At 42.8% G+C, this 11,019-nt stretch overlaps 1 pseudogene; it reads left to right on the top strand.

The window, feature by feature from the left end:
* Positions 1-520: 520 nt before the first annotated feature.
* Positions 521-1,726, top strand: LOC124075658 (protein ARMCX6-like; annotated as a pseudogene).
* Positions 1,727-11,019: the final 9,293 nt, after the last annotated feature.

The following is an 11,019-nucleotide window of genomic DNA, read 5'->3' as shown; positions in this document are numbered from 1 at the left end:
ACTCAAGAGAGATACATATACCCCCTTATCATGTGTGTTGACATGTATTTCTGATATATCCTTTCATATCAAAGCTCCATGTATATTAACAAGAATCTAAAGCCATATGGGATGGCAATATAAAGCTTGTGATTGGTGGGGGGGAGTGGTAAGAATATGATTCCTAGAACATCACCACTAGATGAATTTTCTAGAATAAGACCCAATTGTGCCTTGTTGTAGATGTATTATGTCTACAAATTATGAATTACAGAAACGTGTAAAAGTTGGCTCTAGAAGTTGCTATAGTTACTTCCCCACTAAACACAAGAAGATGGAATCCAGTAAGAAAAGACCAGAAGAGTGGGTCATTTCAGACCAGGGAGAGGACAAGTACAGTCTTTGATCAGGAGTTAAGGGTGCAAAAAAAGCCAAGTCGAGAGGGTGAAGTAAACTTCAATCATAGCCAAAAAAGGATCCAAGGACTCTCACAGAGAAGATACTTTACCAATAAATAAGAATTACATTTTTTTTAAATAAAATGGATAATTTGGGGAGGGGTGATACTGAATCCAATAAAAGTGTCAGTTGAATTCTAGACCTCTCCAAGTGTCCTTCTATTCAGGGAAAAAAGTTGTTTTCTGAGCCCAAGGATGCTGTTTTTTTCACTTAGCCAGGATATCAGGAGTCATTTGGCCAACCTTTCCATCTGTGGAAACACACTCCCCACCCCCAACCCCACTGTGAGGGAGGAAGCTTTGTGTGCCCCAGGTAACTTGAATGCCAGTACTGAAAATCAGGGCCAGATTAAGATGTTCATCAATGAAGTGTGTCAGGAGACTGTGCCACGTAGCTGCAACTCATTTCTGCAGCAGGCCGGATTAAATTTGTTAATAAGCATGACAGTTATTAATAACATGCTTGCCAAGTCCGTTTCAGACTTGAAGTTTCCTTTGATACCCGAAAGAAGTGGCTGTGCTAAGGTTCAGGTTTTAGAACCGTTGATGGGTTTGTCTGAAAAGCCACTCTTGGCAGGGGAGTTGCTGGGTGCCCAGATGCTGTTCTCATTCATGTCCCTCTTTATCAGAAGTGCAAACAGAGAGGTTCTCCTGGAAACCCTCACCCCTTAAATGGCCTTCTGGGACAGAATGGGACTGACTCCACACAAACCCTGCTAGGTTTGCAGATGTCAAAGAATCTGCAGTGGGTGCTACTGAGGATCCAGCCTTAGGCAGTCACCCCATCACCGGGGGTCACTGGGGCTGGGTGTGCGTTCCAGAAGCTAGACTGAAGACCACACTCTTTTTGGCCAGGCAGGGCTCCCCCGCAGAGCTTTGGGTAATTCCTTGATTTTGCAGTCTGCAGGCATTGTGCATTGTAAATTACTCCCTTGCAGCCCTCTTGATGCAGTAAAGGGATCACTGTGGCTCGCCTGCTGCAGATAAGGGACATCAAACTAGAGTACCACCAGTGCTCGCTTGCCTGTGATGGTCTCCCTGTCCGAGAGGGACCGCTTTGCAGAGGCCAGGCCCATCTGGGAGCTCATGCTGAAAATGCATCTGCCGCTGCCTACGTTGAAGTATTTTCCTTTTCTCTTTCTTCCACACCAGCCCACGGATGGCGAACCTGTTCATCCACAAAGTGCACTCCCCTTGTATCCATTGTACTGACTAAACTTCCTCCGCCCAAGTCTGCATCTGTGTGTATCATCAATAAACTTGTGTGCTTTGATTGGCAAAAAGAGAGAGACATGGTCCTTGTCCTTGAGCCTGCAGTCTGCACGAAGAGAAAGGCCTGCATGCACAATAAACGCCAGCTGACCGGGGGTGGGGGCTGCTCTCTGACAGATGCACACTTGTCAGTGCTCATAGGAGACAGGGGCAGAAAGGGGCGGCTGTGCTCAGCAGAAGCTCCAAGAAGGGAGATGGGGGCAGGGTCGACAGGTGGGGGACAGGGAGGTTGGGGGAATGCTGATGGAATGTTGAGTGAACTGGGAAAGACAGCACTCTCCAAGCAGGACACAAGGGTGCCTGATGCAGAGGAATTCCGCAATAAAGGTGATTGTGATTCCTTGACTGCCAGCCTAGAGAGGAAGGCCAGTGTCCTTGGTGTTTGTGCATTGCTTATGGTGGTGGTCGATGGTGGGGATTGTGATGGGGGCAGTGGGGGAGGCTCCCTGTCACACATCCATGCACATCCATTGCATAATTATCACAGTAAAGATTGCCACTTGCCCAGGGCCTACTCGACCTCTCTTTCCCCTGCAAAGCTGCTGTCAGACCTGCTTCCAGCCCTCCTCCCTGTCTTGGGAACCCAAGCACTGCTTCCTGGCAGGGTGAGAGGGTTGTCTGCTGCTTCATTTGGGTGAAACTCCTCTCCTCCATGGCTCCCCTTGTATGTCGGGTGGGACCCAGGAAGGGAATAGGGGAGCCCTCCAGGAACTCCCTGTGGGGGTGGTAGGGCAAATGTGAAGGGTGCTTGGTGCAACCAGCCTCGGCCTATCCATCCATCTGGACACACCTCCATACCATCCCTCCAAGGTCCCTGCACCCCTGTGAGGAAAGGAAGTGCCCCTCCGTGCGTGCGGAACCGTGGGTCCAAAGGGCTGGCCAACTCATTCTGCCACACTGTCCCCAACATATCCAGGCCCCTCCCAGGAATCCTCAGCCCCTGTCACCAAAGTCACATTCTCTGTGGGTTTGTGATGTGCGCGGCAGTGGTCTCCTTCCTCCGAAGCCACGATTTCCCTTGGATGGTGCTGTTTCTGTGCCATGTGCCCTCTCCCGGAAGGTGTCTCTGAGATGCTGCCATGGGTCACCGTGCCCTGGCCAGCAGTGGCCTGCCTGCCTGCAGGGTGTTCTGCCTTCTGCCTGCTCTCCTCCACACAGAACTTTGTTTCCTTTTCATTTTTTCTTTTCCTTTCCACTAGAGTTTGGTTGGGTTCCAGGTGGGTTAGAACTTTGCTGCTTGCACCGTGTGCCCCAAACTCTATGCTGACTTGGGCACCTTCCGGTTCTGCCTACCAACTCTGGGAAGCCCTCCAACTGGGAATGGGGATGCTGCATCTCCTCATCCTGCACTTGGGATGGCCAGCAAGAGACCTGTGGGCGCTGCCACACCACACCCCCATGGAGGCTCATCCCCACCCCTGACCGCAGGCTTCCTTGGCTGACCCTGGGGCCCTATCTTATCTCCCAACAGCAGCTGACAGGACCACCCATTCCTCCCAGGTGAGCCACAGGTAGGCCGGGGCGTCCATTTGACAAGGAGGATTTCCCTGCAGACAGTGCCTTCATCCTCTTTTCCCTGTCCAGCCTGCCCTGCCAGTGCTGCCTTCAGTGACACCTCCTTGCTCGGCCTCTACTTGCTCCTAGATTCTGCCTCAAATTAGCCCGTGCCTCCCCACTCCTCTGCATGCTACCACATCCCAGATGCCCGTTTGTGCATAGTTGTCCCCCATCTTCTGGGCACTGGAGGCTTCAAAGTGCAGCTGACTCCAAACTCAGAGAGGGCCTCGGAGGCTTCCTGCCCATCTCCTGAGCAGCTCTTTCACAGGGAAGCCTGCAGGCATCCAAGTGCCTCCACGAGAGGCCTCGGCCCAAGGCAAAACCTTCCTTGTCCGTTTACTGGCACTGCCCTCCCCCAAACACTCCCTGTGTCTGCAGGTGCAGCACTCTGAACTTCCCTTATCCCTTGACAGTTTATAGGGATGCCAGGTAGGATCCCAGTTCCATGTGGGTTCTGTCTCCTCAGGGAGGCCGGTGGAGGGGAGTGGGGAGCATGCCTGCCACCAGGGCTGGATCAAGACACTGAGAGGGGGGCTTTCAACTGTGGCCAGAGCACCAGCGCCCCCACCCCATAGGTATAAGCACAATAAAAACAGCCCTGAGCCACCAATCACAAAACTCACCTGTCTGCTTCAACGACGGGACACTGTTTCTGGGCTTTCCTGTGGCAAACACTGGGCAGGCTCATCCATGCTGGGCTTGCCAGGTACTATGGAGGAGGTGCCCTGTCAGGAAGGTGCCGCCCCAGCCTGAGCTGTCTCTTCTATAAATATTGCAACTGCCACCTCAGACTGCCTTCCAGCTCCAGAAAGGGCCCTGGTTTTGCTTCTTATTCATCTCATTAGGACCTTTACATCGGGTGCCCGAAGCCACTGGCTTCCACACTACCTATCACCTGTGCTTCCCCCTCTCCTGGGGATCCTGTGGTTTGAAGCCCCTCACTCCCACACCCCTGAAAGTGCATGCAACGTTGCAGACATCCAGCTTCCCCTAGGCCCATCCAGTGCCAGGCCCTGCATTCCCACTGGGCCCTATGTGTCACTCTCAAAGCAGTTTCCACCCCACTTTTAAGTGGCACACGTGCACCAGCACAGTCATCACACACCAAGTCAACCCCTGTGCCTTAGCATCGCGAGGCTGGGCTAAGAGGTGGGCAGCTGTGGGCAGGATTTGCTCCTGCCCGCCTTCTAGAATTCACTGATAAGGCCTGGACCGCAGCAGAGCACTGCCCCAGAGCCCAGCACACCCTGCAGAAGTTCCAGAGCCCCGCCCCTGCCTGGTGGAAAAAGTGGAAAAAGATGTAATGCATGCATCTTCTCACAGTCTGCCACTCCACTCCTCGCTTTGCTCATGGCCTCCTTTTCACCCAGAAGGTTCATTTACACTGACTGCCTCTGTCTTTGTGGGCAGCTTAGGATGCCACCCCCACACACTCCCTGATTACTAAAAGGGTTTCCTTTATAGCCTCCCAGTGCTTTCATACCTGCCATTTCAAGTTTTGCTTCATGGGTCTGTCTGCTGGGCATTTCCTTTTGGGCCAGGTCTGCAATAATGAAGTGATTTGCCTTCTTTTCCCCGATGGATAACCACTAGTTATCCAGCACCACTGGTTGAGAACTCCATTCCTGGGCCACTGTGTAGCACATTGTGGCACCCTCATGCACCCAGCCCAGCAACTCCTCTGTGCCTTCCTGGCATGAAGTCTCTCCTGAGGCACAGCTCTTTCTCCCAGGAACTCCTAATGGACTTGGGGAGCCTCATCCTCATCTCCCTGGGTGGCCCCGGAGAGGTGGTGTGTGTGTGTGTGTGTGTGTTGGTGTCGGGGGACGGGGGGGGGGTGGCTGTGGCTGCCTGTGAGCAGCCCTCATCCTCAGGCCCTGATAGAAACAGCAGTTACAAAGGTGGATTATCTATTCCCTCACCGTTGTTTCTCTAAAGAGAAGGGAAGTGGGAAAAGATTTAATATTTACACAAAGTTTTCTAGAAATACTTTTTCCAGAACTCTCTTTAAGAACCCTTTACCTTCTTTCATTTTACTCAAATATTTTCTTCCTCCCCCATGTCTTTGGCAGTGAAGTAGCTCAAAGTGGTTTTTCTGGTTTATTCCATACTTTTTTTTTCAATCCCTGGTATTGTATCCATTAGTCTAGCCATTGGTATTCTATTGTTCTTTGTTCTTGTATATCTGGATATGGGATGATTTTGAATGACAGGAAGACAATTTGGTGGCTCATGTTATTACCACAAACATGCACTCCAAATAACTGTGTCATATAATCTCTGTGTGAATAAATATTTGAATTTTACAAAGATCAATTGTTAAGGTATGTATTTGTATCAAGAGTTCTTTATTTTTCAGTATCTAGGCCTTTAATTTGGGTAGTGAATAAAGTTGTTGACTTTCTCAACTAGAAGAAGGATTGGAGGTAAGGGAAATGATAAAAGTTGTAACCACCAGCCTTCTCTGTGAGCTTGAGCTGTCCTAGGTTTGACCTTGTACTTTTGTAGTTTGTGCCAAAGGACATGTAAAAGCTATCCTCAATGCTCAGACATTTCCCTTATTTGGTCATATCTAATAACCAGTCCCATCTGGAATTTCAGTCTGGGAATTGATTTGAGGCAGGAAACATGAAGTTGGTTGTTTTTCCTTCTTGTTCTGTCTCTTCTCTCATAAATCTCGTCTTTGATGGACACTTCCTTTAGTTTCTAAGTTCTCAGTACCTGTGGCTTGTAGTAAAGATCTGTGTTCAGATTCTTCCAGGCTTGGTTCCTGATATGTAATGGGAGGTTTGGGAAATTAGTAAAACTCAAAATTTATGGCTACAAATCTTAAAATTAGCTTTGAGAAATCAGTTTCCTGAGCAAGGTACAAGCAGTACATTGCCTCTCTTTCTGTAAGTTTTTGTTCTAATTACTTAATGTTAATGGTGAACAATGAGGATAGGCAGGGATACAGAGGGTCAGTTTGGCAACCAAGACATTGCTTTGTTTGTTTTCAGTCTTTACAGGGATAGAACAAATAAAGATGTATGTGAAGTGTGGAAACTATAAAGTATGTGTTGGTCATCTCACATAACATGTTATATACAAGTCTGGGCAAAGACTGGTCATGTTTACATTCAAAGACTGGGTATTCTTTAAATTCCATCTTAAGTTTAAAGTTAGTTTACTTGAAAAAATAGGTAACATGTCTTAGTTGTTTAAAATAAAAAAATAAGAACTGGTATGCATTAAGAAATCTCCCATGAAGGTATGGTGATGCATGCCTGTAATCCAAGGTACTTGGGGGCTAAGGCAGGAGGAGCTAGAGTTTTCAACAAGGCTGGGCAACTTAGGGAGACCCTGTCTCTAAATAAATTTTTTAAAAGAAAGAAAATATCCGTTTACTTTTCCTCTCTTTTACCAACTTCTCAGTTCTCTCCCATCAGAGGCATTTTATCAGTTTGTTGTGCATTTTTCCAGAGATTGTGTGACTAAACCTATACACATATTGTATACACACACACACACATACACATACATGACAGTATATGAATAACTTTGCCAATCCTCAGATGTCACTACATAAACATCTTCCTTTTATAGCTGAATCGTATTTTATTGCAAGACTGTGTCCTAATTATTAATGAGTGTCTTATTTGTGGATATTTAGGGATTTCCCCCATTTTTTCTGTTATAAATAATGCTTCAATAATTAACTTTATACATATGTCATTTTTCCTTTTATTCATTTTCTCTTTTTATCTCCCCAATTTTAGTTGGTTAAATTATATTTCTTCTTGTTTACTTTATAATATTCAATATACTTATATCTCTATTGGCATATTTGTTTACTTTCAATAGTATCTTTTGACCCCAATTATTAAGAATAAGAAAATAAACATATGGACATTACCTCCCACCATCATTTTCTTTTATATTCTAATTGTTGTTAGTTATATTAATTCTACTCCATCTGGATTTATCACCCTTACATTTGTTCTGTAACCATAGTCACTATATTTGTTTTGGTTTTAGTCCTGAACTTATATAGATTTGACACTACTTGCTATACTTTTCCTGTAGATCTTTTCTTCCCTGAAATCCTGCCATTTTTGCCTTCATCTCTGTGATTGTTAAATTTATTTTTCCACATTCTCCTTGGGACCTGACAGCCCACATTTCATCTTATTCTTATCTTGCCATCTCTTTCATGAGGTCTTGCTTAGTTGTTTCATTAAAGCTTTCAAATTCATTTGAAGTATTTGATGACATTTTCAATCTACTTTATGGTAACATTTTTCAGATGAGTTTACTTCATCTGCTGTATTGCCTGTGTTTATTTCATACCAGGTACATTTTAATCCCCTGCCTTACAGGGATATCCGGGTTTTTTTGAACCAGTTATTTGCAGAAATTTCATCTAGGACAAGGATCAAGAATTGTCTTAATGATACCAAGGATTTTCAAGAGGTAGTTGCAGGGCTGTTGAAAGTGTTGATTTTCCTCTTCCCTGCTACTAAGCAAGAGTCATTTCCAGAGCTCTGAAGGGGACAGACTACTTCCTGCAAATATGTCCTGTCTCTGTGATTTCTTCTTTAGCTCAATGTCTTTCTGCTTATTATAACCCAATAGGGTTCATGGAGGTTCCTGTTGTCAACATTGTACTTGCTTCTTATCTTTAAGAAATGCACAAACAGAGGCTGTGTTCAGTGGCACATGCCTGTAATCCTAGCAGCTCAGGAGGCTGAGGTAGGAGGATCTTGAGTTCAAAGCCAGCCTCAGCAATTTAACAAGGCCCTAAGCAACTCAGTGAGACCATGTCTCTAAATAAAATGTAAAAAAGGGCTCAGTGGTTAAGTGTCCCTGAGTTCAATACCTACTACCAACAAAACAAAACAAAACAAAAATAAAAATCCACAAACAGCTTCTTCCTTTTCTGGCATTTGCTATTTTCTAGTAGCTGACTGAGAATGCAGCTAGAGTTTCTGGGAAATAAACTGAACAACCCACTGAGAATAAAACCAATTTACAAACACACAGAGATACTCTCTGTGAAAGAGTCAGAGCCTAGTATACTAAGAGCCTTGGTTTGGACAAATCCTGTAGTCAGTCCCAGAAAGGCAACCATCTCTACTTTCACTGCCAGCCTTCCTGAACTTGTCATACCTCATAATACAGAGAGCAAAGGAACTCACAATAGTTTCTTCTTGTTTGTGAAACTGAGCTCATGCCTACTAAGAGAAAAATGGATGACATCAAATGTGCTTAAATCACACCCCATTGCATCTTTAGTTGAGGTGACTTTCCATTATTAATTTTCATAGCACTTACCACACTTCATTGTATTTTCTGTTTCCTTTGACTGTATTCCCTGTTAGATGATAATCTCTATGAACACAGGGATGTTGCCTGTTCTGTTTACTATTGAATCTCCATCTGTCTGGCAAATAATTAGTGCTCAGCGTCTACTCAATTTGATCATTCAAGTTACAATTCTGGTTCTGGACAACAGTTTGTACTTCTCTATCTGTGTTTAAAATAGCTTTAGCAATTTTTTATTATTTTTTCAAAGATAAAATTTGTTTTTAGAAATATGTTAATTAGTATTTACAGTATAAACTCAATTAATTTAAAAATGAAGATGAATGAAAAAGACTGGAATGCTACATATTTAGTATCTTCTTGTTCCTTGGGTTTCTCTTCTCTTTCCAAGAATCTCATTCATTGTCATGACTTCAATTATCACCTATATCTTAATGACTCACAAGTTTATAAAGTTCAAGTCTTGAGTTCAAGATTAAATTATTTGATGCCAAGGTTCCCTCTACTATATTCCCTATTTCAGTGAACACAACCACCATCTATGGCTATACACATGCTAGAACGCCAATCATTATTGATTCTTCCTTTTTCTTCATCCTACATGGCTAGCCTTTCACAAAGCTCTATTGGTTCCACCTCATTAATTTTTAATAAGTGTTAATTATCAGAACAATATATATGGCAACAAAACATTTCTTATCGAGTTTATGATGAAAACAGTTACCCCTGCTACTTTTCCCTAGACTTGGTACCACTCTACAGTGGAAACTTATAACTTTTCAGATGCAATGGTTCTCAATTATGAGTGATTTTGCTAACTAAGAGGACATTTTTCAGCGTCTAGATATATTTTTGGTTGTCACACATGGGAATAAGAGTGCTACTGACCTTCTTGTGGGTAAATCTAGGGATTCTACAATGTAAACGATAGTTCTTGGTCCCAAATGTTAATGGTTCCGAAGTTGAGTAACTTTGTTTTTGATTATCTTAAAAACTCCAAAAATATACTTGTATCTATAATGAACTTCTAATAGGAAGATAGGATACTTTAGCTCATTTATATTATCTTTCTCCCTCCCCTTCTTCTATTCTCAGTGTTTATTGTGTTATTATTATTTTAGTTTAACCATACAGTCCACAAGTATTTCTTGAGCACCTTTGTGGATGTGGAAGTATTCAAATGATTTGGAATTCAATAGTGAGCAAGACAGATAACTTTTACTATGTTTGCTTTCTTTTGAAGGAAGTGGAAATTAAAAATCAATTAAAATAAATAAGGTAACTACATTTAACTTTTTCAATTTTTTTCTTTGTAGATGGACACAATACCTTTATATAATTAATTAATTAATTTTTATGTGTGCTGAGTATGAAATCCAGTGCCTCATGGGTGCTAGGCAAGTGCTCTATCACTGAGCTACATTTACCTTTAAATTATATATATATATATATATATATATATATATATATATATATATATACATATATATAAATTTATTTTTATTTCATAAATTTCCACTAGTATTTATTAAATTTGTACTTTGTAAAATAAACATAAAGTCCCTGCTATTCTTCATTCTGCCTTTTATCATCTTCTGTATTCCATATTTTGTCAGCTAAATTTTTATTAAGTCTATATCTATTTGAAATCTCATCCCCACAGGTGATCTGTGAATTGTTTTTTAAAACTATAAAAGATGGGTTAGGGGACTGGGGTTCATCTTGCATGTGTGGTTCGATCCTCAGCACCACATAAAAATAAATAAATGAAATAGAGGTATTGTGTCCAACTACAACTAAAAAATAAATTTATTTTTTTTCAAAAAGATGGGTTCAAGTGCTAAGATACTACATGGCTCAGCAATGAGTGGGATTTGTATAGTCACAATCATCTAAATACAGTTCATGATTATCAATGTCTTCAGTTGAAACAGAAGACTTTAATAGAAGAATTGGTTGTTATATATCAGAATGTAAAAGAAAACTGACATTTAGCTGCATGCAGATGGTTATATGAAATAAAAAGCTCAATTCATTCTATTAGAAGGCCAAACTCCCCTTTATTTTAAAACCTCATGTGGGTATCCCTTCAACAGTAATAACACCTGATTAGTTCTCAATCCCTCAAAAATGTTCACAAGTTCAATCTAGGCCTTTCTTGAGTTGTGGGAAGGTTGCCTTTATATCCCTTTGATCACTTCATGGTATATTTATCCACTGTCTTCTGGCGTGGTAGTTAAGGGCAAGGTATAAACCAACCATATCAGGTTATGAATGCATCTTATCCTAGAAATATTTACCTGCATCCCTCTTAGTAACTTGGGAGCTAGTTCAAATCAGTACCATCTCATGTTGCACAGTCAGATCCTAGGGACACTTGGGATTAGTTTCTAATTTAATCCATCCTACTATAGTTGTTTAGAAATGTTCTAGGATCTAAGGTCAAGTC

The sequence above is a fragment of the Marmota monax genome, unplaced genomic scaffold, assembly GCF_021218885.2.
Source record: "Marmota monax isolate L192 unplaced genomic scaffold, Marmota_monax_Labrador192_F-V1.1 WCK01_AAM20220418_F8-fsc00206, whole genome shotgun sequence".
In the NCBI taxonomy this organism is placed as follows: Eukaryota; Metazoa; Chordata; class Mammalia; order Rodentia; family Sciuridae; genus Marmota; species Marmota monax.
Note: the sequence above shows the minus strand (reverse complement) of the source record. Positions and strands in the feature narration are given on the sequence as shown.